Source organism: Rhamphochromis longiceps, linkage group LG9 (assembly GCF_057381845.1).
Source record: "Rhamphochromis longiceps isolate RC_006_pf linkage group LG9, R_longiceps_female_GT1.1, whole genome shotgun sequence".
In the NCBI taxonomy this organism is placed as follows: domain Eukaryota; kingdom Metazoa; phylum Chordata; class Actinopteri; order Cichliformes; family Cichlidae; genus Rhamphochromis; species Rhamphochromis longiceps.
Genome location: NC_140565.1, coordinates 8,146,400 through 8,168,807, shown reverse-complemented (window position 1 = coordinate 8,168,807; position 22,408 = coordinate 8,146,400). Strand labels below are relative to the sequence as shown.

Sequence of the window (22,408 nt, the reverse complement as noted above, 5' to 3'; positions counted from 1 at the left end):
GCAGTAACCCTGCTGAGGTTGACTCTGCTTTATTTCATACCAGATGGAGAAAGTCTGATCGAGCAGATGGACAAAGGTGGTGAGATGGTGTGTGGGAAGCTTTGGTGGCAGAAAATACTGTATTACACCAAAGCTGCTCCTCTGGGGGCAGCAAAACAACTGTCAGCCAGGCTGCCACGATCAGGGTAGTACCACCAGGGCAACAAGCAACTCGCTCTTAGTATAACGTGGGAAATGAAAATGCACTGTAGACAGACAATGCAAAAACAAAAACAAAAAAAAAAACAACTCACCTACAATGCTACTGTGTGTGCCACCACGTGAGTCCAATCCTTCCAGCAGATCACGTTTTCAAAACGATATCATCACCAAGGCATCAGACATGAGCAGATGGCACAGATCTATAGAATCAATTGTGCTGTGTCATAAAATATCCACGAGCAGAAGCTTAACCTTGGAGACTGCAAATGCAGCTTTTTCTACTGCAGGGCGGCGTCTCACACAGACACTGGCTGTGAGAATGGGAGTATCACCATAGCTATCCCCTGGCAGAGTGACAGCAGCCATAATGGAGTGTCAGCAATCAGCACCTTCCAAATTACCAACACACACAGGTCAACCTGCGGTTTAATACAGCATGTGTGCATGGGGGGTGAGTGCATGGGGGCGCCAAGGCTTACTGTCTCACTAAATCTTTGCTCTGATGTCTCAGGCTGATAGAGACCATCACAGATTTTGGCTGTGATAGTTGGGAGTTTCCTACAGATTTACATTTTTGCTTTGCTGGCGACGGCATTACTTTAGAGCAGATGAAGCACTACCATCCTGGGGCGACCAGCTTTGGTCCATGAAGGTGGAGTTCAGGTACTTCTTACAATGGAACAAGATGTTTTTTGCAGATGAATGATACTAAGTGCAGACAGAATAACGACCTGAAATGGCCTGAAAGCCGGTTTCTAGTCATAAAACGAGACTAACTGCAAAAATAAAAGTATCCAAGAATGTATCATCGCATATGGCAATGGTCCTCCAGATGGATTAAAAAAAAACAAAAAAAAAACAACGTAGTAACATGATTTGCCACTTTACTTGGGCAGGCCCATCAAAGTTAAGTCAATGTGTGGGAAAACACTGGTTTTGTAAATTAATTTAGATTTCATGTATAAGGTGATGTGAGATATAAATGTAGTAGGCACAACAATGTAGATCAGGGGTCTCAAACTCGCAACCCAGGGGTCACTTGCAGCCCACGTCATCCCTGCTTGTGGCCTGCATGTTGGCGTGAATGCAGTTTGGCCCTTGAAGTTACTTTTTTTGTTAGGAGGATTTGTTTGTTGTTGAGTACAATGCTAAAATAAGTTCTTTAAAAAGCAAAAAATGATTTAATATGAGGGCAATATGAGCAGGAAGCACACACATGTTGAAAACAACTTTCACTAGCAGTCATAAAACTAAAGTGTACATTTTCTGCATTTTTATGTTGTCAAATACAAACAAAATGATAGCAGAACTGCTGCCACGTGTCTGGCCAGAAAGAGAGTACCAATTTATTTATTTAGTAATTCAACGAAAGGCTTCAGTTAGTTAGGACGAGAGAAAAAAATCTCAATAACTATTTGGCTCTACAAAACATTTGATTCATTAGACTCAAGATCAGACATGATGTATCAGTTGATGTTGAATCAATTCACACATGTGCCTGTGCAGGTTTAGCAGAAACGTTTTTTTTGGAGGGGGGAAATAGTAACATGCTTTAGGCAATGGCCGAACAATGCCAAATTAAATATATTTCTAGAAACCATGACCTCTAATTTTTGTATCACCTCATATTGTGGAGAGCTTTTAATCTGCGGAACGGAAACCACAGACCGCCATGTATTTCAACATAAGCCTCTGTTTGCAATGACTGTCTTGCTGCTGGTACTTCAGAACTGAATGAGAACAAAACCAAAACCGGGCGAGTTCTTACATGCAATTATGGGCTAGACTCAAAGACATTGTTGGGATTAAGGAGATAGACAAACAGGGTATTCACATAGAATTTAGCTTCTAGTGCTGGGAAAGTGAGAGAATTCACCTGAGGCAGTGAACAGGGGAAACAGATCGGTGCAGCAGTGCATCAGCTGAAGTCAGGGTGGTAGATCAGAAGGCCTGCTAGCACATTCCTCGACATTCATGTTATGCAGTACGGGAAAATATTGGACTGATAAATGAAAAACAGCAGTGTTTATGACCTCTATTTTTCCTGGCAACGCAACAGATTTTGGCTTTGGTTACTGCAAATGAAAGAGGAAGTATAAGCAGGGAGAACAATGCCTCAATTGATTATCAGAGTGGTGCCCCAACTCTAAACATGACTCACCTCATTTAAAACCACAAGTCTTTCAGAGACCAAACTCTAACATCATGTTCGGGGGACTTTGACTCTCTCACTGATGTGCTTGAACTAAATATTCAGACCATATATTCAGTGTTCCTGTGAGAATTAATCAGAAATAATCAGCTGCAGCTTCCTTCAGTGTCCTGTCACATCTATCAGACGGTGCTGAGCCGTCTGAGCTGAGAGACAATAATGATCCCTTTTGTCTACGACAGCCATTCTAAGTGTCTAAGCAGCACCTGTCAGCAGCTAATCAGGTACACAGAGAATCCAACACACATATCTCCATTAATTTCTCCCGTCTCCCAACCCTTTTCATCCCACTCTCTGAAGTGCTCTCATCCCCACACTCCTCCACATTCCACACACACAATGACGTACAGCCAGCACTTCCTCCTCCACTCTAGCAAAATGGGATCAGTTTCCATCGCAGCCTGGCTCCCATCGTCCTGTTGCTTTGTTAGTGAAATCGGAGCTGTGTGGATACAGGTTACTTAGTCTACAATTATAAAAGAAAAAAGTTCTCAAGCTTCAAAAAAAGCTTTACAAAAGGTTTCTACATGCTGTAAGCATGTTTTACTGTGAACTCAGAGAGGATTGTGTAATTAGGTGTAGGTCCTTTCTACCTTTCAGATTCAGTTACAAGGTTAGAGGGTTAAATAGAACTGAACATGTAAACACTTCTCCTGCCTGCTGAAGGGAATTCAACCCGTCTTGGCCTTAGTAATTAAACATGGTCTCTGTTCTAATCCATAGTTTTTCTTCCTTTGTGTTAATTCTTAGTTCTTGTCCTGCTTAGTTTTATGAGTGTTTTCTCAATGAGAAGGAAAACTGTAATTTGGTTACATCATTGGTCCCTCTCTTAGCTAATCCTTGTTTTATTTCCAAGGTTTGTTTTCCCGTTTGTGTTTTTAGTTCCCTTCTTTATTCCTTTTCTGTCCTTGATACTGTCTTGATTGAGTTCACTTGTGTCTGATTGGCCCTTTAACTGTTATGTGTAATAAGTGTGTTTTTCCTCAGTCTTTGTCAGTGCAATAGACCTCATTCACTAATATGTGCATAGAAATGATGTTATTTTGCATAAAAAAATAAGTGCGTATGCGAATTTACTGTCAGATTCATGAAATGCAAATGCATTAGTGAATCAGCATAATTCTAAACCAACAGGATAGTGCAATCAGCATTTTCGTGTCTCCAATTAACTGTATGAGCAAACAGATTTACCTCAAGGTGAAGGAAAGAAAGTGGCAGTGATGTTGTAAGAGAGAAGCCTGTTAAGGCAAGACAGCAGGAGAAAGACCAACTGAAGAAATTTAGACAATAGTGTCCTAGGAGGAAGCCACAAAAGGAACAGCTTTCCAAAGCTTCCAAATAAAAAGCAAAGCTCGGGCTCAGAGTCTGAGGAGGACAAGAAGGTCCAAGGTGGACAAGGGAGTAGGGGTGGGTTTTGATAATCGATTTATCGATTAAAATCGTTTCTAGCTCGGATAACGTGATATCGATTCATTAAAATCCTGAATCGATTTTTTAATATAAATTTATTTTGCCCGAAATGCCAGAGTCTCAGGTGAAACCTCACAAAATGTCAACAACCACCAAACAGCTAAAACAGTGAATGAGAGCAGGAACACAATACTTCAACGCACAAGACTGCTGTTGTTTACAGCGCTGTCGGCCGCTGTTTTTTCCTTTTACTTACTTCCGAAAAGAAAACCTAATTTCTGCTGTTCAATGGGCTACTGAACAAATTGAAACGGTAATGTTCATATGTTGATTAATGGTTTTCTTTCGTTTTTGATCTACTGCAGAATATTTTTATAAGATCCCAGGCCAGGAAAATCACCATCATCTTTTTCTGTGTTTTATCTTCAGCTACTTTGACACAAAGGCCTCTGCTGTGATGCTCACACCTTTGATAAAGTCTTGCAAGTGTCAGCTTCCTTTTTATAGATACAAAAATGTGTAAATGTACTGATCTTAATTATAACATTTCTGACTGTCTGAGGCAAAATTTCCCAGATACAAATCGAATTGAATCGAATTGTGGATCGAATTGATTCGGGACCTTGTGAATCAGAATCAAATCGATTCTAGAAATCAGTGACGATACCCAGCCCTACAAGGGACACCTGATCTGTCAACCAAATAAGAGAAAGTTACTAAAAAACATCCATATTCTGGGATATTCTGGACATCTGTGATAGTACGTGAGGACATTAAACAAGGTTGAAAGTCAGTTTTAATGAAAGATAAGATTCTTGTTGCACATGGTCTGAGGCAGTTTTAAATCAGTTTGTTGAATATGAACAAATTAAGGTGTGAAAATAACAATGAACTGCAGATTAAACTCAGATTTGTGCATATCGACTGAATGAGACCCACTGTGCTTTGTATAATTCCTGCTGTTGCTTCCTAATTAGATTCCTAATGTCTGATGTTTATAGTTTTAGGCCTCTGATTGCTTGGTCAAAGTATAACATTTCCTGTTGACCACCCAACTGCCAGTTTATTTTGTACCTGCATATTAGTTCTTTCTATGAACTTCCTCAGAGATGTCTGATAGGTACCAGCGGTTATTCTGTTCAAAAATGCAACTAAAATTGTGTTGAGCTGTGCTGGTGTATGCTGCTTTTCTGCTTTTCCTCATTCGACACACAAACCTTGTATTAGTGAAACCACATTTTGGGCTTTACTGGGAAGTCATGCACAAGTAAGAAGGAAAACTACCCAGTTCAAGACCCCTGAGAATGCTAAATAAACAAATAAAATCAGTTTCCAACTAAAGCTGGTATCAGCTGGCACACACCAAAGAGAAAAAACAACCTTAAAACTTTACTTTGGATCCAACATATTCAAACCATCTAACCACATATTTCTCCAAGTGCAAATGGGATTTGCTATCACTGCAAACCTCTGACACATGTTGAATGTTTCTAGATAAAGTTTTTTCTTGGAAATAACCTCCTTTGGCTGAAAAAGTCCAGATAATGGAATAGTGGAGGAGTACCTGGCCGTTATCTTTACTATAAATGCAAAGCTGAAAGAAGTTGCCTGGGTGGTGAACATGGCAGAACCTCACTGTATCGAGCTGAAACTTTTGTTTTAAAAATGAAAACCTAAAAAACCATTGACAGCCTCAGAGAGGCGGTGGACTGCTGAGTGCCACCAGTGATGATCCCTAGTTCTGTGGATGATGGCCAGGCTAGATGTTCTAATACCTCGTTACGCAACGAGCCATTCACTTCACCCATTCACACTCCCGTCTGTTCAAATCACATAGATGAACTAAAGCATTTTCTAAGCGTTATTAGGCTTCCCCAGCTTTAAAAGAACTGTTAGGGATGAAAGAGGATGTGTGTGAATCAATGGTGAAAGTCAAAAGCTTAATGATGTGGCAAAGGGCCTGCTTGGTGTCTGCACCCGGAATTTCCCACGTTTTATTGTGCAGAACAAGAGTGCACTACACAGAGTACACACTGCTGTCACAGATGTTATTGACAAGAAAAGAGCAAACTGATGAGTGACCTTTAACATGCAAGCAAATTTACCAAAGTGTGCACAATACACTTGGTGATGCATACACACAGTTACTCAAAAGCACTTTCACAGTTGCTTAGACACTGCTTAGTGTTTACTGATGTTGCTCTGCAGTCTAAATGCCAGCAGCTCTGTTGAAGCTTTGAAAACTCAGCCCTATCTAAGGTCTGGGAAAATGAAAAACGTGCAGTTTTCTAACTAAGATTCTGATTAGATGTAAAACTTTGGAGTGTCATGTATCAAGCGAAGATACATGCAATAATGGGTTACAGGCAGCTGTAGCCAATCGCTGTGTACTAGGCCTCAACTACACTAAATGGAGTCACTGAACTGCTTTTCAAAACTGTGTTTGATGTTAGTGCCTAATGACTCTTTATTAGTGTAATAATTTGATAAATATTATGACTTGTAGTGATGTTGTTACTGATGAATGTTACTTAGTCCTAATTGGCACCAATAGATGTCCTAATGTTTGTTTTAGTACACTTTACTGATAATAACTTCTACTAGGGGTGGGAGAAAAAATCGATACTGTGTAGTATCGTGATATTTTGTTTGCTAATAATGTATCGATACAGGGACAGCAGAAATCGATATTTTGTTACAAAAAAAGTTTTTATGGACTGGAACATGCTCTGACTTCAGAGCATGTTGATCCTTTTTCTGAGCAAGAATCCTGACATTCCTTCACTGTCCAAATGTGTTTAACTTTTTTTTTGGCAGCAATAAACATGACAGTTTACTTATTTTAATTTAAGACATGTTTTATTTTAATTAAGTTTAAAACTTTTTTATTTAATGTAAAATTATATTTTGTTTTCATTTACTTTCAAATTCTTCAGTTGCTGAAGGGGCTGCATAGTTTTCATAAATTGCATAGTTCAGAATAGCTATAATTGTACCAGATGGTTGCATTCAGTTAAGTTGGACTAGACTGTAATACAAACCGTTCAGTTTGTCAACAATAAAACTGACTGAAATGAGAGACTGAGTGTGAGACTTTGATATGAGATAAAATGAATATTGATAAAGTTTACCTTTATGTACAGAATCTGAATTTCACAAAATATTTTAAAAAATTGCAATAATATCGTATCGTGCGTTAAGTATTGTGATAATATCGTATTGTGGGATGTATGGTGATTCCCACCTCTAACTTCTACCATCTGGTCCAAATAAGGTAAGATCAGGTTAGAGCAGGGCAATATGACCAAAAATATTTATCACGATATACATTTGAAAATTTGCAATAACGATATAACTGACGATATAATTGACACTAGACAAAATACTTTATAACTCCTCAACTTCATTGGTGCAAAAAAAACCCCATCAATGTATTTTCACTTAAACAAGCAGCTTTTTTATGTGCATTAAAGTTATATAAAAAATTTGCAGTGCAAATGCAAATTCCTCGCTGACAGTTTAACCAAAAGGCATTTCCTGTGGAAATTGGCTGACATATCCTCAGCATAACCATGTATATATCCACAAAACTTAAAAAGCGGTTATACAAACACAATACAGTAATATTATGTTGAAGCACAGTATGTATCACTCCGTGAGCCGCCTGCCTACAATAGCCGTAATGCTCTGACAATCCATCAAGCTGTGCGGGTTCGTAGCTTAGCAAAGTTGTACTAAAACATGTGACAGATTTTCCAGCGCCGTGTACCGCATAAAATCGTTTCGAGGTCAGTAAACACGATCAGAATTCATACATAAGGCACACGGGATTATAAGGGGCACTGTCGATTTTCAGAAATATCAAAGGATCGATTTTAAGTGCGCCGTATTTTCCAAAAAAACACTGTAATAACGACGCCCTGCTAGCATGCACTACCAAAAATAGTGCTTTGTTGTGTATCTGATGGACGAAAGCTAAACCAGTTCCACACCACTGAAGTTGCAGCATTTTTACAAACCAATTCTGGTTCATCCGTTTCATTTAACGATCCGCTTTCGCTCTCCTCATTCTGCATCGCCGCCATGTGCGTATGTAAACAAAGGCACTGTGCGTGTGCGTTTTACCCATGTTCTATCGCAATATTTCATTTTCCTATCATTGCCAAACATTACACCGGTATGATATAGCCCAGCCCTAGATCTGGTTCCAAAAAACCAGCAGCGATAATACTAAGCTGCTGTGAGTCTCTTAACCAGGAGGTGATGTCATAGTAGTTCCTGTCATTTTTTATATCGACTCTATGGTCTACACACCGCTCCTCTATCAGTAGCTACTGCTTTCTGTTCCCTTAATACAGTTTTCAGCACCATTAGGAACTTGTATGAACTTCTCCAGTTAAGGACATAAAGAAAGGAAATAAACAAAAGTGGTGTAAGTAACAACATACTGAAATATCACAGGTCATAGCATTTTTTCACACTGCAGTTTGGTCTTTTGAAGTCGAAGCATAGTCAGCTGGATGTGGTTACAACGTTCACACATTCGAGTGCTGTTAGCGTCAGAACCTAGCCCTCGCTGAAACCACTGAAAGTGTAGTCAAAACCAGTAAAACTAAAACAATCCTTTCCAGCATCTGTCTCACAGGTTTCTCATGTGATGGGGTGTCTACTGAAATACATTAAAGGTACTAATGAAGGAGGACACATGTCTAGGTTGTTGTGAAAAGATTTCTTTAATACTTAAGATGGATATCAATAAGATTTTAACTGATAGCAGTGCCATTACTGATTTTGCCTATAGGTCAGAGAAAGGGACGTCAATTGGATTAAACAAAATATGCTTAAAATGAACAGTTCATCTGTTTAACTAATCAGATAAAGACAATTTTTGTCACTTTTTAACAATTTTAGAGACAAAGTTTTAGGTGATTTGTATCTCAGTTTAAAAACGCGAACTTTCATCTGTTTAAACATTTTGGAAGCTTAACTTACAAAGTTCCCTTCTCTGCCAGCATCTGGAGGTCATCAAGAGAAAGGAAGGACGATTTTTTTCATTCTTGATCAAATACCAACTCTATAGTCCAGTCTATTCATAGAGATCAAGTTACAGCTTCATATTTATTTGTCAACACCAAAAAATTGCATTACTAAATGAAGTTTAAGGGAAAATCTTTTCCTCCACACTGGCCTTGACCTTTGGGACGACAGATTAATAAGTGACCAAAACATCTCCAGTAAATTCTTTTGTTCTCCTTTAACAGCTACTTCACATAAACCTAACTGAGAACTAAAGCAGCTTTTCTTATATGCATATCATAGTCTTGTCTTGTCAACTGCTTCTGAGAATCTTGGGTTGAGGTGTATTGTTGGTAAATGTATCCCTGGCAGATTCCCTTATGATGTTTTGGAGATTTAACACCGCTGTCCTCCTGTATTAAAAAAGAAAGAAAGAAAGAAAGAAGCAAGCTGTTCTACAGTGGCTCACTGGCACACAATACTCCTCTGTTCACTGGATGCCAAATGGTCCAGTCATCACCCCTCATGCCACCCCAACCCCTCTTTCACTGTCTCTCAGGATTTTTCTCTGTCTTTCCCTGTGACAGAAGCTGCTGCTGATGGTCAGTCAGATTAGCTGAAGAGTCAACTCGAAAACAGACAAATAAAGAGCTGCTTTGTGTCCGTCTGGTGCCAACGACCCCGGAAATAAGAGAGGAAACTGAGTGGACAGAGAAAGAGCCATTATAATGACCAACTGTTAAAGGTTGGGTTTGCAGGGAAAACCAGCAGTACCTGGGTCAGTACGATGTCCAATTATATGCTTTTATTTTAATGTGTATTTCATGTTGTCGCAGAGGTTCTCAAATAATGGATCAAGCACAGTAAATCTTGAAACTATAGAAAAACTAGAGATTTTTCACTTGTTCCACTGGCAGATTTTTTCACTTGCCTCTGACAAAGGACACTAAACTTCATTAGGCAGTCACTGGGTGGTGGGAATTATTAAAGACTGTAATTAATAAGAAAATATGTGAGGGGGGAATTTTAGCTGACTGCTAGCATGAAAAAAAAAAACCCTTCAAAATGGAGGCAAACTTTTCTGTATGCATTCAGATAGAAAACTAATACTAACAATGCCAAGCATCCCTCCTTAAAGAAACCTAGCCTACTTCAAAAGAGCATGCAATCTGATTGGGAGGTCACAAATCTACTCACTACCTTAATACCACTGTGCTGCTATACAAGCACTTCTGAATAGAAAGCTGAAATACAGAAACAAGTTAAGGAGATCTCAAGTGATGTAGTATAATATCAATCAAAACTCTCTGAACAAGTTTCATTATCATAAAGCAAGCATGTGACCCAAACCCTATCCCCACACTGCACATCTATTCAAACTCTATTCAAATCTAAATAGACTAACAGCTGCATTATGGTGCCGCCAGAGAGAGTCAACTGCACCAACACACGGTGCTCCATGAACACCATACGCCTGCTGTTATCAACTGACAATCCAAAGCAAACTATAAATATCATACTTTGATTTCACCAGAGCAAAAAAAAAAAGAAAATACAGTCGAAGGTTACTCAGCAATTAGTGGTGAGCTAAGTTAGCGGTGCTTTGATATGAGGGTTCTGTGTCACAGGCGGCAGGGAGTGCTTACAGCTGTTTACATTTTAGGATGGTTCCCAATAGGGCTGGGCCATATTATACCGTTCACGGTAATACCGGTATAATGTTAGGCAACGATAGGAAAATGAAATATCGCGATAGAATGGGAGTAAAACGCGCATGCGCAGTGCCTTTGTTTTCATACGCACATGGCCGATTGTTGAGTGAAACAGATGAACCAGAATTGGTTTGTAAAAATGGTGCAACTTCCGTGATGTGGAACTGGTTTGGTGTTTGTCCGTCAGATACACAACAAAGCACATTTTTTTTGCAGAACATGCAAGCGGCCGTTGTTATTGTCGTATTTGTCGGACTAAGATGCTCTTAAATCTGGGAGTAATCTGGGTCCTAAACTCCGTATGCTTCAGGTCAAACAACACTGCAGCATCACTTAGAGTTAAAAACTGTCTAAATTCTTTCATCTTTAATAAAAACGATCAGCATTGCTGCTTTACCAGGTGTAACTATAAAGTTTAACTTCCAGGCATCCATGAAAACAAAAGTTATTACATTTAACGGAGTTAGAAGTTAGCAGGAAGCTAGCGGAAGTTAGCTCGCTAGTTTCGCTAGTTACCTAAGCATGATATTGCATGTTCTGACTGAGAGATTTCTGAAAAAAATCAAACGTACAGCTCTGCTATCACTTCCAACATAAATGAAGACAGGAAACTAAACAGCAGTGACGTTTGTAGGGTTACTGAAGTTGGGCTAGCTGGTATATAATGATGTGCTACGTGATCGCTAGCGACACAGCTATGTTAGCATAACATAAACAGTGAAGCTGGAGGACGAACACTAACACTTTTCCACTTATAAAAGTTAACGTGAAGGTTCTTCATGGTTAGAGACAAATGCAATTGCATGGCAGGATGCTGTAAACGGACCAAACTTCAGTCAGGAGAACAACTGAGATAATCCATCCACAATACGAGGTTAGTCATTAATATACTGCAACAACATGGGAATAGAGCAGCTGCCAGAGAATTCAACATTAATGAATCAATGGTACAGAAGTGGAGGAAGCAAGAAGAATGAGTTTAATAAAGTTTGATTTATCTGACTGCTTTGTTTCGCTTAATGTGCCTTATAATCCCGTGCACCTTATGGTCCGAAAAATGCGTACTGCACACTGCAGTTTAATGTTGCAAAGCACCTCTTTTTAACTTCAGTGGATATTATACATGGTTATGCTCAGGATATGTCAGCCCATTTCTACTGGAAATGCCTTTTGGTTAAACTTTCAGCAAGGAATTTGCATTTGCACTGTTACATTTTTATAAAGCTTTAATGTACATAAAAACCAGCTTCTTGTTTAAGTGAAAATAAATGGAAGGTTGTCTTTTTGCGCTAGTAATGTTGTGGAGTTGTATTTTGTCTCGCATCAATTATATCGTCGGTTATATCGTTATCGCAAATTTTCAAATATATATCGTGATAAATATTTTTGGCCATATCGCCCTGCTCTAGTTCCCAAAAAAACCCCAAAAAACCAACCTCATTTCAGCTGGTGGAAATGTTAGGCTGAGGCAGTCATTCCTGCTGGTTTGAATCATGTATGCAATGTGAAGGCAGTTTAGGTTCAATGTGGCAAAACCTGTTTAGATAACAGCAGCATGAAACAACAATGTATTAGTATTAGAAAACAAAGGGACATTTGACAAAGGGACATGGGTCAAATTTACCAAACAACACTGCAGAAAACAACAGAAGCATACAATGTCACAAGAAACATGCTGTACATGCAGGAAGCTACAGTTCATAACAGCCCAGAACAGTCATTAAAACACTGTAGCAGTCACAGCTGTAGTCACATAAGCTCAGTGCGAAATAATTTAGTTTTTCCAAGTCCTACTGTGGTGCGTATAACATGTAGGTTTTCCTATTGACTATTCACTTGTGTAATCCTTATATTGAGAAAGAATTAGGGTTATTTTCTCTCCAGGTCTCACCAAACCTTCTCTCACAAAAAAGACTAACAGAGCTCAGAGCGTAGCACACTGCCCTGCTGGTTTAAATAGTTTATAATCCCTTTGTCCCTTTGTCTGCCATCATTTAGACTGAATAGCCTTTATCATGTGGGTCATCAAAGAGTGAAGATTGCATAGTTAATAGTCCTATTAGACTCTTGTGAAGGGTTTATTCACAGTCGAATTGCCCTAATTGTGTTCAATGAGCAACAAGGGAGTAGACACACACAGAGTGGGGCTCGTGGGCTAAAAATGAATGAATGAATGAATGCCTGTCCGATACAGGCACACACAAACACACACAGAAGCCTGAGAACATGCTTTCCAGCTCAGAGACAAAAACATGCATTCACACACACACACACACACACACACACACACACACACACACACACACACACACACACACACACACACACACACACACACACCTCCAAAGATTTACATGTAGTGGCGTGTAGTTGAGATTGCTACCCCTGCAGCCAGAAGTAGGTGGCAGGAGACAACAGCAACAAGTGTGGAGAACTACAGCTCACACTACTTGAGACACCCCACACACAAAAGAGGGGGGATGTACCCGTGAAAAACAGCATTGCTTTCTGGAAAGGGTCCCTGCCAACTGACAGAAAACAGGCAACAGGAGAAAAAGAAGAGAAAAAACCTCTTAGCCTAATCAGCACCATTCTGGAGGTCTGTGCAAGATGCCACCCACAGTCACAGAGAGCATACCCAAGTACTAAGTCCCCTGCCACTCATCACATCAATGATAACAATGCAGCAAGGTCAAGAAGGTGAAGACATCTTGAGTGACATCAGTAAATGAAACATGCTTTACTTAAATGCACCGATCCACTACAGAATGAATAGCTTTAGATCTAGCAGGCCAATAGCAGCCCACATCAATGGATACCCTAACTCATTCCCTTCTTCAAGTCAATTGGTGAAGCACATACAGGTCATGCAATTGAAACTGTTATTTTAGCCTTTCCACAACGGCTGCAAGTCTGCAAACTTCTTTGCAACCCATCTCACCTCGTGCTGTTTAATATAAATGATCAGCGGCTAAGAAAACAAGAGCAGTTGTAGTGGAACTCAGATTCCTTGCCAGAAAGCCCAAGGTAGCAGAAAAAAGGAAATACATTAACATTAAGTTCACTTAATCTCTTTATTTTGTGTCCTTGCTCTACAGGACCCTTCACCATGTAAAAAAAAGAAGGCAATGTTTTAGGAAAAGAAGTCATGTTCGCTTGTGTTATCTGTTTTATCTGATGCTCTCACAGCAGCAAGCAAGGAAGACTGTGCTGACATCAGTGTGTTATGTGCGTGTTGCATCATAAATGGTGTTACATTACCCTTACATTAATTAAATCAAATGCTCAAGTTACTGTCAAGTTGCTGTTAGAGGTAAAGGTGAGCAAGGAAATCATGGGTCACAGGACAAATGTTTGGTAACTAAGGGCTCCAAACACTCTAAATATCATGGCCATTAATACAGCAGTGATGAACGTCACTGACAGTTGACGAAGATCTTGTCATGCTGATGGAGTAAACTTGAAGCCTTCAGGTCAAATAGCAAAAACAAAAGTCTTCCTATTCAGATCCACAAAAGTCATTAAGTTCACATTTAAAGAGAGTTACATAAACTGCATTATTTAACTAAACCACCAACAAGCGCACAGTTTAGGCTGTTTTAGTTCTATTTGCCCCGAGCGCACTGAATAATTCATGGCGCTGCCATAAGCGGAACAGGCATAGTAACACTAAGCAGGGGCCACGCATGGAAAACTCTCATCAATAAAACACTGTTTGACAAATAAGCCTGACATCAGTTAAGGGTACCCTCTTCTGCCTCTAGCCCTCACTGACTGCACACAAGTTCTTACAGACATGCATCATGTCTTTACATGACTGTGCGACATTGTCTTTGAACTAATTATAAAAGAAAACCATGCATATAGAGTTTACTGTACATATTCCTGTTAGCGCAAAGGCTTTAAATGTAAATCAAATTAGGTTAGAGATGTAGCTGAACACGTGCATGTCTTAATTGCCTATGACCTAAATGAGAAGAAAACAGCATCCCACAACAAGATATCACTTTCCTACTAATCATGTTTAGACCTTTACACAGTAGCACATGGCTTGACATTCTCCCTTAGGGTTTAGGGTCTAACTTATTTTCACTAAGTGCTGTCATTCATTCAGTCTCTCTGTTTTCTCCATCAAAAAATGGGCCGCAGTGAGTAAGGAGGGCTGCATGCCTGCACAGTGAGCGCAGCGTTTCATGTACACAGGCTGGAATGTGACGCAGTTGACCGTCGGTGTCTGATAGCTGGCATCTGCTAGGTGGGCTCATTCCACCGCAGCACAGCAGAGGCTTAGGTGGTACTGAGAGAAACTCTACACCTCTGCAAGGCAGGCAGGGGCATGAGAACACAGCATCACTAATGCTCATCAACCATGACCCCTGCCAGGGACCCTGACGAGCACATCAGTTTAATGTATCCATCTGGGATTGGCAGAGCGGCAGAAGGCTCACAAGTCCACTGCAAACTCAGAGATTACAGAAAGATGGTCACTATAGACAGACAGTAGGACTGATGGATAAATAGATGGATGGATGAATGGTGTAATGAAAGAATGGCTGGGGTGGGTAGATGAATGAATGAATGAATGAATGAATGAATGAATGAATGAATGAATGAATGAATGGAGAGACTGATGTGTCATTGGATAGCCTGTTCTCAGTATGCATGCTGCTTGGATCATTACAACAACAGCAGTGATGAAGTAAGAACAGACTGAGTCAGAGAGGATCACTTCCACTGATGTCAGAATTAGGGCTGCTCAATTAATCGAATTTTAATCACGATTACGATCTGGAATTTCAACGATCATTAAAAATGACTGAGCCGATTATTAGCCCCTCCCTCATTTATCCGCGACACCTTAAAGGCCGGTCTGTGAAAATATTGTCGGGCATAAACCGTCCGTGGCGCAAAAAAGGTTGGAGACCGCTGATTAAGAGGACCCGAGGGAAGCTCGGAAAGCTAAGCAGAAGTTATTTGGAGAGTGACTGCCGCTGGTTGAAAAGAGAGTTTAAAAAAAAAAAAAACTTCAGTGGTGTTGCACACTATTTTATATTATTTTTTTAAAGTCATTGTTAACCCTTTAAAGCCGGTCAGAGCAGCACGCTCCGTGTTGTGTAACTATTTTTAAATCCCTGTAGAACCTGAACCGTGTAAGCTAGCGCAATAATTTGTTTTGCATATGAAACCGGAGGAGTTGTACTTACATCTGATGCCATCAGCTTGTCCTCGGTCACGGTTTCCTTCCACATATAGCTTTGCAAAAACTGCATAAAAAGCGCTTGCAGGAACAACAACATAATATTCCAGAAACACGCTTTGCCGATCCATCAGCTGTTCGTAACACTTCCCAAGACTTTGTGGACTGGTGCCAGCTAAACTACCTCCAGATCAACGCCAGTAAAACCAAGGAACTGGTGGTAGACTTCCGCAGGCACAAGCATTCTCCACTGCAACCACTGAACATCCAAGGTATGGACATTGAGGCTGTGGACAGCTACAGGTACCTTGGTGTTCATCTGAACAACAGACTGGACTGGACTCATGACTCAGACGCCCTCTACAGGAAAGGGCAGAGCAGGCTGTACCTGCTGCGGAGACTCAGGTCGTTTGGAGTGGAGGGCCCACTCCTGAAGAAATTCTATGACTCTGTGGTGGCTTCTGCTATCTTTTATGGTGTGGTCTGCTGGGGCGGCAGCATCTCTGCTGGGGACAGGAAGAGACTGAACAGGGTGATCCGAAGGGCCAGCTCTGTTCTAGGATGCCCTCTGGACCCAGTGGAGGTGGTGAGTGACAGGAGAACGGCGGCTAAGCTGTCATCCCTGATGGACAACATCTCCCACCCCATGCAGCAGACTGTGACAGCACTGAGCAGCTCCTTCAGTGGGAGACTGCGGCACCCACGGTGTGGGACGGAGAGATTTCGCAGGTCTTTCCTCCCCACTGCTGTCAGACTCCACAACAAAGACTTTAACTGAACAAACACACACATCCATACATGTGCAATAATACTAAGTGCAATAATCCTATCTGTCATCGTTGTATTTTACTCAGTTGTATATAGTATTTGTATTTGTATTCTATTTTTATCTTATTGTATATTTATTTTATTTTATTCTACTGTATATAGTATTTTATTTTATTCTATTCTGTACAGCTGTGTACTGTATTTATTCTTATTGTATTCTAATTTTTGCCTCATAACTTTTGCACTGTCCACTTCCTGCTGTGACAAAACAAATTTCCCACGTGTGGGACTAATAAAGGTTATCTTATCTTATCTTATCTTCCCACAGTGAAATGATGCACCTGCTGTTTTCTTTGCAAATTTGCATCATAGGATTGTTTTTTGTTTTTCCTGCAGTATATAAAAACTGTATCTCCAAAATAAAACTATGAAGACACTCAAAATAAATTTCCTGTTGTTGTAAACTATTTTTTGCAACTTTATTGTATTTAAAGTTTTGAGGGATAAGCCTCTTAAATTTCTCCAAGTAGAAATATATGTAAACAAAACAAAAGCGATTTTCAATTTTTTTTGTAGTTTATTGCACTTTTTTGCAATTTATGTAATTACTATGGACTTAATGCATACATATTATTAAAATATGGGCTATAACAGTTGTATTGATGTATAGCAACTTGAAATGCTCCCACAAATGGCACTACAGCATGTAAAAAAAATAATATAAGCTCTGGTGGACTTGGTTCTATAGTAGGTCTTAAAGGGTTAAATAAATATCGTCAAATAATCGTGATCTCAATTTCAGTGAAAATAATCGTGATTATCATTTTTGCCATAATCGAGCAGCCCTAGTCAGAATTGTTGATCTAGTTCTGGGAAACTAGCTTTAACAATCTCATCACTTCTCAGCTGTCAATTTCACAACATGGGTTGCAACATGTGCGATCATGGAAAATGTGCTATATAAGACCCTTGACAAATCTACATGCGAGGTGTAAAAATATTTTGATCAATCTGGCTTCAGACTGTATAAATGGATTAAGCTAGTGAAACAGCATACTTGTATTCATATTTCATATGATGCCAAGTTTAGCAAATGGCCAGCTGTAAAGTAGGTTTGCCACAAGGCAGTGCTCGAAGACCTGAGCGAAGAGAACACAGCGCTTGATGAAGAGGAAGTACTGCTGAAACACAATGACTTTTAAAAGAGTCCACAATAACACCATGTCTTTCTCATGATTCTGTGGATTTTTTAGTCTTGTGCTTCACTTCAGTGCCAGAGGAGCTGCACACTGTACTCCAAACATTCACAATTAGCAGACACCTGCCTACTGCTTGAATTAGACTTAATTTATTACCTTTCATATTAAATATAAGCAATTCTTGGAGGTGTTTAAGAAGAAAACATTTGTGAAACACTTATTTAATAAACTTATTTTCCCAGCGTTTCTCTTCCAAGTCAAATGCTTACAGCTGTGCTTAGACTGGTGTATGAGCACAGCTGCTCAGACTTCCTTCTCCCGTGACACCAGGCTTCTGCTCGGGGGATGCTGAGATGTTTCCAAGCCAGCTGAGAGACAAAGTATATCCCAACTCTGCCCAAGGGTCTTTTTCCTCTTTGGCCATGTCTGAAACACCTCACACGCTGACCTTGTGATTCTATCTCAGATGGGAAGCTTGTCAGCCTTGCCTTCGCAAATGGCGCCGTACGACAAGGGTGATGCAGCATCCACTGGTGCGAGCTAGATTTTGGTGTCATTTTAGCCTGTCGTGCACCTCTCAGTTTTTGTAAGCAGATGTAGGTTCTGCGGCTGCTTTTACCAACATTTTATTGCTCCACGAGTACAGAAGCTTGTGGATTCACAGATTATACAGAGGACGATATTGCAATAGTTTGAAAAAAATGAGACTTCTGCTTCCAGTTTTAACTTATTCTCATTGTACAGCAGCGCTGATGTGAAGGTTTTGTCTGAGTAGTGACACCTAGTGTTCATGAAAATACTGCAGAAAGTAACCACGCCCTCAGTGCTGGTAGAACTGCTATAGAAATGTGGCGACACGCGCCTAACAACACAGCCTAACAACAGGTATAACAGGTCTATAAGTGTGTGTCCAGGCAGGCATAAGTGTCTTTCAGTTGCTACCATTAGCTCATGGGCAAAGATAAAGCTCAGAAATTAAACAGACCAATCAAATTGACAGTTTTGCCTCTAGGCTCAGCTCTCTCCTCATAAAATCTGAATAGATGATGCAGATGCTTCACCAATCCATCTGTCCACTCTTTCCCCCACTTGTGAACAAGATTCCGGGATACTTAAAAACCTGCAGCATTAACAACAGGCCCAGTACCCCATTCTCCTGAAGCATCTCCCACAGGACACCCAAGAGAGTCATAGATACATGACAGACATAGAGTGGTCAGGCAAACTCCAATGAACTGTCTTCACACAAGGCAATTTCCCATGACTCTGAGAGCTGATAGTAATCCAAACTAATGCTTGGATTAAGAGTCTTAAACCACTGTATCCCACCCACCCTTAAGCCCCAAGAAAATAGCCTCCCTGCTGACAAGCAGTTCCGAACCAAATCTCAGCTTTGTCTCCGGCCGTGGGCACAGCACTGAGCTGCTGATAGGTTTCTCATCAACATAGACCAGGCTGGTGTAGGGACAGGAAGCGTTTGTCTCTGTCAGCAGGTTGCCAGGGTGAATTCTGGGAGTTAAGCCTTCTATGCATAGCATTCTCAGTTCCCACATCTCCCTCCCCCAGCTCAGTGACCATCCACGCCAGGAACAAAACCCCGAGAATGCGAGCTATGCAGAGCTGCAGCTCGGAGACACCTGTTCAGGCAACCACCATGGGTCAAACTCTCCTACACGGAGCCTCGTCTGAGTCACAGCATTTGACCCCACCCTAACCTCCGCTGCTTCCATATACACACTCCAGAGAACTATGTGCACAAAAAACAAAAGAAAATCATCTGGCAGCAGGGATTTGCACAGTCAATTTCCAGGATGCAAACATTTGTACCTTGACCCCTTCAATCATCACTAAGAGTCCCTGAACCCACTAACCATGACAAACCTGATTTAATGAAACCCTCTGTCATGATGCCCGACTGCTGACCTCACAAACAAGCTTGAGTAATGAACTTGACTAAAATACTTACAAAGTCTCCTGAGAGACTTTTCCTGCCCATTTGGAATGCAGACTAAAGGCCTCTTACCTTTTTCTAGACAAGATTTGAAGAAAAAAAAAAGTTGGGTTATTCCTAGTGAGCGCACAATAGGTGGCCAAAAAACTGTAGATTAAACCACACAGAGGAATGTCAGCTCTTCAGAACGTCCCCTCAGTGGCAGTGAACCATGAGGAAAAGAAGGTCATCCTCTTACTGTCTTTTTTTTTCCTTTTCACTCTCAGCCAAAGCACCACAAATGTGGTAGAAGGATACGAACAAAGTCACTACTGAGTGATGGGACACAGTTCAGGCACTTTACCTGCCAGCAAGCAGTGAGAGGTTTATTTGAAATTAAGTCACCTAGACATTGATTTAAATTTGGAAAACCCTTGAATTCAATGGGATTTTTGCCAGTGAAGTCCAGCTTTGTTTTTAATGAACTGTTTCCTCCAAACATCACTGCACTTCCTCTTTTACATGAGAGCCACATTTGGAGTCAGTGGTTATGCAGAATTTAACTTTCAAGGGACTCAGAGGAATAAGAGGAATTGAAAACAACAGCTTAATTCGGCAAATTATACTGGTGTCTTGGGTCCCTTTGACTTTTGGCCACTTCAAGAATCCCATTATAGGAAGATACTTTCACTTCTGGACTATCAGGCACTCTTAAGTAAAGATGCACAAAGGGTGTGAGCTATAATTATATGAAGGCATAGCAATAAGGATTATGAAGGAATTGTGTGAGACAAAACACACATACACCTGCTCGATCATGATTATGCACATTCAAAATATGCAAAACCAGTGGCTGAACTGGGAGGCGGTGGCAGCTGGCCAAGTGCTGAGTCTCCCGGTGTGGCAGCCCAGTCAGAGGCTTGGCGATGTCAGCCAGTGCCAAGCTCCGTGTCACCATACTTGACTTCGCAGGGCACAAGGGCTCTGTATTCCCTCTGTCCACACTACAAGGCGTGGATAGAGGGAGAAGGAGCTTTACGTTGTAGGTGTGTGTGCTTGTGGAAAGGTTGTCTTTATGCTTGGTTTGTGTGTATTTTACCAGGCTGGACTACCTGTGTCGTGTCATTAGGTTGTACGTGTAGCCGTGCATGTTGCTATCACTAATAACAACTTATCACTGTCATTTCGAAACATTGTTGTGGGCCCTGCAACGCAGCTGCGTTCACTTCCCCGCGGAAACCCAAGAAAAGCCGTCAGGTGAAATTTTATTTACTAAAAAGGCGATATTAGGAATGAATTTCACATTTCACTGCGCATATGATATCGACAGAAGGGGACGAGGTTAACATTTCCTTCGAATTAATCAATTTTACCGTGTAAAATTTGGCACAAGTCCCAGATGGTTACTTTTATATTTTGTAGGTTGGTAACAACTGAAGTTCGCTGTTAGGTTAGCGCATACAAAGCAACTCTATTACACTGTTACACGGCTAGTCTCGCTACCTATAGCCTTACGCTTTTCCCCCATGGAACCACTGCAATATTCACGGCAGCTTTTATTTTAAATACAAATATATTCGTTTGTTTTCATTGTTCTGACAGCTGTGAGGATAAATAACGTGATGGTTCTACTCACTCGGAGTTCGGAGTTGAATGGCCACGGTGTAGCTACTCCACTGGTTCTTTCGAGGGCAAAACTTTTCACTGGTTTTGTTTCCCACTTTTAAAACCGTCTGTTCTTTCCTTTGTAGACCCTTAACTCATCCCCGCTCTCTGCGGTGTGTGCTGAGCTTTCAAAACGTTACGCCTCGGCAGACGGTGCCACTCTCCAAGAATCGTAAAGTGCTCTGTTCAAGGGGCTGACTTGGAAGCGGTTTGTATATTTAGACACAGCGTTAGCGGGAGGGCGTGCAACAACACAGAGCTGCTCTGAGATCTGTGCCGCGCGGAGCTTTCACCACCCAGGCAACCCCATCCGCTCGTTCATTGGTCAGTGCTTTATCGAGGTGTGTCCAGAGATTCAGTCTACATTTTAATTGGCTTGTTTTCGTTGTCCGTCATCCGCAAACGCCTTGTAAACTTGCCTTTCCGTAGTAAGCAAGGAGGCACAATTACAATTAAAAATCAGGTCGCTGAGGAAATATGTTTATGGACACATTGATGGGAAATTTACAGAAGTGCATCCAAGGCAAAGGTTATGTGTGCCAGTTTAATCATAACGAGTGAAGTATTTCATTTATCGACAAGTATCATAGTAGGACTTTTTTGTTTTGTTTTTTCTATTTAAAAAAAAAGCTGAAAAAAACGGAACTAGAAAATCAAAACCCATAAGAATCTAGTGTTCAGGTGAGTTTTTGTACCTTTCCTACTAGAGCCATAAAAGTGGTGTGATATCTCCCCCTATCGGTCATATTAAGATAGAACGCAACAAGTTGCCCAATGAAGGGCCAGAAGTGATTTGATTTAATTCTGCTTTATTCCTAAAACAAATAAACACATACGTAAATAAATATATTAATTAATTAATGTCATTTTAATATAGCTCAGAGACATCATACACATGGTCACACGCAACACTGGACGTGTGTGAAAAAGTTCCTGAAATATGCTAACAATAGAAACACCCCCTGTTTGTGGCCTCTTGTCCCCACATTAATTTGCACTGTGAGCCAAAATGCTTAACTGCAGCTTCTTTTGTCCTCGGGCTTGGGATATGATGTGGGCTGCATTGTCTGGGAACAATGGACTCCTGCAGCCCCCTTG

At 40.7% G+C, this 22,408-nt stretch overlaps 1 protein-coding gene across 3 annotated transcripts in view; it reads right to left on the bottom strand.

Moving 5' to 3' along the window:
- Positions 1-21,511, bottom strand: part of mpp7a (MAGUK p55 scaffold protein 7a) — a 69,730-nt gene extending 48,219 nt beyond the window's left edge. Inside the window, exons 1-2 of one of the 3 annotated variants that reach the window (XM_085418137.1) lie at positions 21,282-21,511; positions 294-401 (exon numbers count right to left, since the gene is read on the bottom strand). The gene's annotated coding sequence lies outside the window, so the exon portion shown is untranslated. The remainder of the gene's footprint in view (positions 1-293; positions 402-21,281) is intronic. The other 2 variants (XM_085418135.1, XM_085418138.1) reach the window with 2 other exon arrangements.
- Positions 21,512-22,408: the final 897 nt, after the last annotated feature.